General features: G+C 44.8%; 1 protein-coding gene and 1 long non-coding RNA gene across 2 annotated transcripts in view; both read left to right on the forward strand.

Annotated features, from left to right (window-relative positions):
- Positions 1-6,367, forward strand: part of LOC117151870 — a 10,939-nt gene extending 4,572 nt beyond the window's left edge. The window contains exons 2-3 of the long non-coding RNA XR_004462026.1: positions 2,439-2,588; positions 2,760-6,367. This is a non-coding gene — a long non-coding RNA (uncharacterized LOC117151870). The remainder of the gene's footprint in view (positions 1-2,438; positions 2,589-2,759) is intronic.
- The window catches only part of LOC105681001, a 250,790-nt gene that overhangs the window by 18,552 nt on the left and 225,864 nt on the right, over positions 1-6,374 (forward strand). The gene's annotated exons all lie outside the window — the stretch shown is intronic.

Below are 6,374 nucleotides of genomic sequence, written 5' to 3' on the forward strand. Positions count from 1 at the left end.
GGCGCGAAAACGTCCTGCCGTGATTAGGCTGGCAGCTTGCGACAGGAGGTAGCACAGGACTAAGCTAGGTGGTGGCGCCGATCGCCGTGCGCAACGACAAGGAAGAACACCGCAAGAAGAAGGAATAAGAGAGACGGACCGACGTGTGCCGGTGAGCATAGTCGGCGACGGTCCTGGGACGAGTGCGAAACAAAGACGAAGAACGAAGAGAGAGAGAGAGAGAGAGAGAGAACGTGGATAAAGATAAATCGAGGTCCTTGATTCGCAGAGCAGAAGGTCCTCGCGAGAGGTGATCGTGCCGGGTCGAGAGAAGAAATTGTACAGCGATTTGTAATTGCATTGTACACCAGACATTGATTGGGTTTCGCGATGATTTAGTCCTTTGTGCTCGAGGATGGCCTACGTTACCTCGACGATTGTTCGATTAGGGGGAACGTTGAGTAAGATATTTTATCGGCCTCGAGTATCTTCTTGAGGGGCGGGGGTTGTGCTGCAATTTAGAAGTTCGGCAGAGGCTTGAAACAGGAGGGGGTTAATTAGAACGATAGATTACCGCCAGTCGTAGGGAGAGGGTAATTTCTAAATTGAACGTTGTCACGAATAACTTGTTAAAAAGTATTCGACTTGCGAGAGCAAGGATTCAGTAGCTTAGAAAAGAGTTTGCCAGATTTTGTATATGTAGTTTGTAATACCACATTGCGTCGATACAGGTATCGCACAGAAAATTTAATAATTTTTGTCAACGCTATTAGAAGAATATATTAATGAAGGGAAAATGTATCTGTATGATCTTATTTAGTTAAGTGCATCTAAATCTCCTATTTTGTAAACGCAAGTCGATCACTTAATCCGAAATATTTCTTGCAACAAAAAGCAATTTCTCTAACCACTTAGCAAATGTAAGAAGACACTTGTACTGGATCGATCGGTGCCTTAAGGTCATAAAACTCTCGGGATTCAATGGGTTATCAGTGTGCTATAACTGGATTTTAAGAATCGGCTGGAAGCACGCGGGACACTATTGTCCATGGTCGTTGAAGAATTTAATCGAGGGCGGCCGGAAACGATTACACCGGAGAATTTGATTTTCGAACACGGTATCCGAATTCAGTGATGGGAACGAGCATAACGCGGATGGAGGGAAATTCGCGAGTGAAGATTCTTCGTGCGGCATTTATTGGATCGTGACAAGTAGAGAATGGGGAAAGAGGGTACGACAGCGATGAAACGCAAAAGGGGGAGAAGCTGCAAAGGGCAGAGGGCACCAAGCGCTCGCTCCATAAGAGAGAAGACGAGCAGCTCTCATTAAAAGTCGAGTATTAATATTTTAACGGACGCTCGTCACTTGAACGAGGTCGTTGCGGTGCCCAACGTCTCCCTTCCAATAATCGACCGGTGTATCGTAAACTTTCCAATATTTTGTTTCTATGGTGTTCGGATGTCAAAATCGCTCGACAACATTCACACAAAATTACTCGATTATTATCGTTCTATGCGATCGTTAATGCGTTCACCTTTCCTGTTTCTGCATTCAATTCCGGATCGATGTAACCGTTAGATAACGTCTCGTTTTTGTCCGGTGGTCGATCTTATCCTATCCAATTACGAATCTCACCAGGTGCACACAGGCTGTATTGGTGCAACCAGATCGTCGTGATTCGTAAGAAAAATCGTCCAACGACGACGAGATTATCGCGGAACCGGCGAAAGAGGGTGGAGAGGGGCAAAGAAATTGCAGCGAAGGCAATCGCGAGATAAAATGACGCGATAATCGCTTTACAGATTGACGGCGGACCAACGTGGTATGGCGGCGCGACCGTGTCACGTCGATGCTACCGGCGTCGATTCTTTGCAACCTTACGAAAGTGACGCTCGTTTCCGCGACGCTTGAGCACCGCTGCGTCCGCTCATATTACATCCAGGATTAATATTAAATTTCACACGATGAGTGCAATTTCATTACCCCCCTCCAAACGACCCTTCGCCGTCCCAGCACCGTCGTTTCTCCACCTTTCAGCCAAACCTCGCCGATGCTCGCGCAAAGACCTATAACGAATTGGCTCTATGAGAAAAATTGCAGTCGCGATATAACGCGATAAGGACTTACTGGAATGGCGGGTTCCGATCCTATGGAGAAGTAAAAATTTCAAGAATTTCTACAGATCGATGATCTGACTCGTTGATCGTTGGTATACCGAAGACTCGTAGATTTACGATGAAACATAATATAAGATTGTGCTTTGTAATTTCGTGATTTGGGAACAGATACCGGTTCAGGCTACAAATCAAGCTCTGCAGGACGCTTAGACATTTTTTATATTAACAAATGTGACTTTATCATAATAGAAATCATGCTTTTAACTCGTTTGATCTGTACTCGTGAACATACTATGTTTTTTCTACTGTAAAATAAGCGCGTCACGGAATTCTTCTTTTAGACGTTCGCATATCGGGTGATCGGTTGATGCGAACGGAGAAGACCTGGACGGGCTGTTACGCACGAAAAGCCGAAAGTTAGACATTAAACCTTCCACCTTTCGCGTTCGTTTGCACGACCTACAGGCACAGATGCGTCGGCCGTTGTGCAGGTGCGTATACATATATGATTTTACATGTGAGCTTTACGCGCGCGTGTAGGGCCGAGAGGGTTGACTGGCTCTCCAGTCGATCAATAGCACCCCCACGTTTGCGTCCCTGGGTGAATGCATGCGATAGGCACCCCATTGCTATGCCACCCCGAAAGCCACTTTATATTTTAGTGGGAATGTTCTACAACCCTTGGAAAGACACTCTGGAACCGGTTCGAACGCCCGGAGACCGATGTGCCGGTGCGTCGCTGCTCTCTCCATCCGCCGCTTGTTTCGAGTCTGGCCTGGATGAATATGACAAGGTCATTTCTCTTGTTTAATCCACGTAATTAGTTTGCGCCTTTTCCCGCCCTCTGCCTGCCATGCAAATCGATAACTTCTTTCTGTTGTTTTTTTAACCAGGCGACATCACACAGCTTTGGTACTCGAAAACGATTTCAGAACAGAAACTGTTATCTTAGACCATTCTTTTTTTTTTTTCATAAACAAATCCGTGTTTCAACATTTGAATGACGTACGTTGTTGCTAAAGTTCGACTATTCATTTCTTCTTGTTGTAACAAATGAACACATGGAAATAAGTAATTTGTTTTCGGAGCTTGAACATTAATCGTGTATTTATATAATGAAATTGAGAAATTCTGATAAAAAGTGGAGTTGACCGGCACGACTTCTGAGCAGCTCATTTATTACCGGCAGTCTGGCAATTGAATTTCAGATAATTAATATAAAGCAACGTGTGCATCGATAGCAGCAAATATGTTAAACTTTAAGAGGTATCGTTATTCAATCGAACAGTAGGCAAATGAAAATATCGATCCTTTTTGAGATTGGAATTTCGTTAAGAAACTCATTACCGTTCACGACAAGCACGAAAACGTACTGTTCGAGAAGCTGGCCAAGAGGTCGAGGTAGCTTCGGCAATGAATTAAGGTCGCGACATTAATCCTGGTCGGGGTAGCGGCCATGCTATCACGACATGTCGTAAATAACCGCGGAGGGACGGTGGGCACGGGGCGGGACAGAGGGTAAAAAGATTTCTAAAGAAATGTAAATTAAGGAATAAATTGATCCGTGCTGCTCGGTACCAGCGACACTCGCCTCTAACTGGCCGCAACGAGTGGCTCCTTAAGCGGGCCGCGTGCGCCGCTTCTTGAATGCGGTTCGATCGAACGGTCACGCAAAAAATTAATTTCGTTACCTCGGCCCCGTGCACGCTTGTAGATTGTGTCGCATTGCGACGTAATGGTCTCTGATACAACGATTGATAAGCTTACAAGATAACCTTTCTTCGATAAGACTAACAGGCTTACTTGATATTCGAGTCTCTCCCTCTGAAATGAAGCCTCGTCATAATAGAAGCATAAATAAAACGGCAGAAAGAAAAAAAGAAAAGAAAACAGGGGGGAAAAAGAAGAAGAAATTCATTATTCACGAAACAACGAAAAATGGACGAAACAACGCCAGCGGATTTCCAGAGAGCGCCTTTTAGGGATGAGAAGCACAGTCGGTACAGCAGGTAGCTGCAGCAGAATCATACTAGGTCACGTTTTCATCAAGGCCTCAAGGTGCGGACGAGGATCCGGGAAGAAAAGAGAGGAAAGGACGAGCGAAAAGAACGGGCATACAGATAGGGGTTGAACACACCATTGTTTTTCGACACACTTTCTCTCGGCCTGGCCCTCTCGAAGACAATGCGTGCCTTACTTTTAACCCTCTCTATCGTGCTTAGTCCGATGGCCATCGCGACTCGTTCTTCTTTCTCCCTTGGCTGGTATGTCGCTGTGCTCATTAAGTAAATCACCGTAATGGTGGCTCATCACCCGGGCCAAAGTGAAAATTCACTCGCGGACAGGACTCGGGATCTCGATCCTCGAAGGAATTCCTCTTCGTCGTTGTTTCGGCTTCCGGAAATTCGAGCTGGAAAAATTACAGCAACGCGTTCGCCAGTAGGGACGCTTTGTTCTTGCTCGTTGAAGTTCGCGTGTTTAAGACGTTCGTCGTGGAACCTTGTACGGTATTTATGTATAAGGTGTCGCAGAAGTATAGGTCGATTAAGTAATAGGCGATGAAAAGATGAGATCTTATTTTTTGTGTATATTGTTTGATCTTGTAGTATTTTTAGTAAATGCGATAGAAGCCTATAAGATTCATAACTAATTGCAGGATTGATTACAATAGACTAATCTATCTTAAACCTTCTGTATTAAAAAATAAAACGAAATCGTTTACTAGAAAAAAAAAAAAAAAAAATGTTTCTTCATCATATTTTGCTACATCTTCCTCGATTGACCAGTTGTTATGAAACACTTTGTACCTTTGTAAGAAAGGTGACGCACGTACGAGGTGTGTAAGGGAAAAAGAAAGAAGATACACGCGCGATCTCTGTCGTAACGAGATGGAGTGGCGGCCGGTGTGTGTTAATGAGGTAATGAGAATAATGTGCATCGTCTGGTAGGAATATTAACGGCGGTCCGTCCTGGAATTTTGTACGCAATCTGTCTGCTTTCGAAGAAAGTATCATTTGCAGCGAAGCCGGAGAGAAATAATGAGCCGCGCCGTTGATCGATACCTCACCGCGCCGCTAACGATGCAATTTCGACGAAGTTATAAACGACCGTGGCGATCGATCAATGAGATTGAATTTTGCAACGGTCACGTTGAAAGGATCGACCGCCGCCAATGAAATAATACCGCTCGATAGCTTGTAAATATTTCGATACCCGGGCCCGACGTGACTTTTTGCTCTTCGAACTTTTCGTACTTTTCTTCTCGCTCCTTCTCCTCTTCTCTTCGCTTCCCGACCGACGTTAGCGTGTTTTCGCTTCTCCTCTCTTCTTTCCTCTTCCACTCTCTGTCACCCTCCTCTACCTTCCTACCTCACCTTCTGGATTTGATTGAATTTTTTCCCGAGGAAGAAATGTTTCCACCAAATGAATCCGTCGAAATATTGCATTCCGACAAGCACGATCCAATTTTTCGTTTAATAAAAGAGAGCTTTTCTCTTCGCAGACCTTTCATTTCTTTCTCACGCCTTTTCCGTAACCTTCGCAGGACCGAAGGGCAGAGTTTAACCCTCGCCGCCGAAACCTTCGATTTTCGATCTTCCATTGATCGCGTTTACACTTTTCCCCATTCCTGCATCTTCTCTTCCCTTAATTCTTCTTTACTATCTTCCTAATTTTCTCCTCCAACAGCAACATCTACAAAGTTCGTTACACAAGCTCGACGAGGCACAGTGCGAAGAGTTCTTCATCTGTTTCAGCGAATAAGCGTTCAACGATTAATAAAATATATTTAACAGATCTTTGCGTGGATCGTTTCTCTCTTTGTTCGTTTTCCCCTGGACGGTCATCGAAAGTTACGATACTCAACGACATTTAATCGCGCCGGTCAGACTGCAGCTGCGACGAAATAATTTTTTATTAGTCGATTCCACGCAGCTTCTACTTTTAATTTACCCGTACATTTTAATATTGCGTATCGTTGCTTTGTGAGCTTGTAAATACAGCCGTCTCTCTCCGCGGCATCGTCCCAACCTATACGCAACTTCGCCTCTATCCTGCGGCGTGGAGGCAAATATGGACGATGGTGTGGGACGAGAGGGTTGACAGGGTGAAGGGGAGGGGTGGACCAACCGGATAGTACTGAATAAATATAAACGATAACCAATAATACCTGTAAAATTAATAATAATCATGATCGTATCGACGGGGCTCGTTCTTGCGGCCCTCCTCGCCGCCCATCAATCACATCAAAAATTCTGGATTGGTCGATACGAGCCGTC

This window comes from Bombus impatiens, unplaced genomic scaffold (genome assembly GCF_000188095.3).
Source record: "Bombus impatiens unplaced genomic scaffold, BIMP_2.2 scf_0491, whole genome shotgun sequence".
In the NCBI taxonomy this organism is placed as follows: Eukaryota; Metazoa; Arthropoda; class Insecta; order Hymenoptera; family Apidae; genus Bombus; species Bombus impatiens.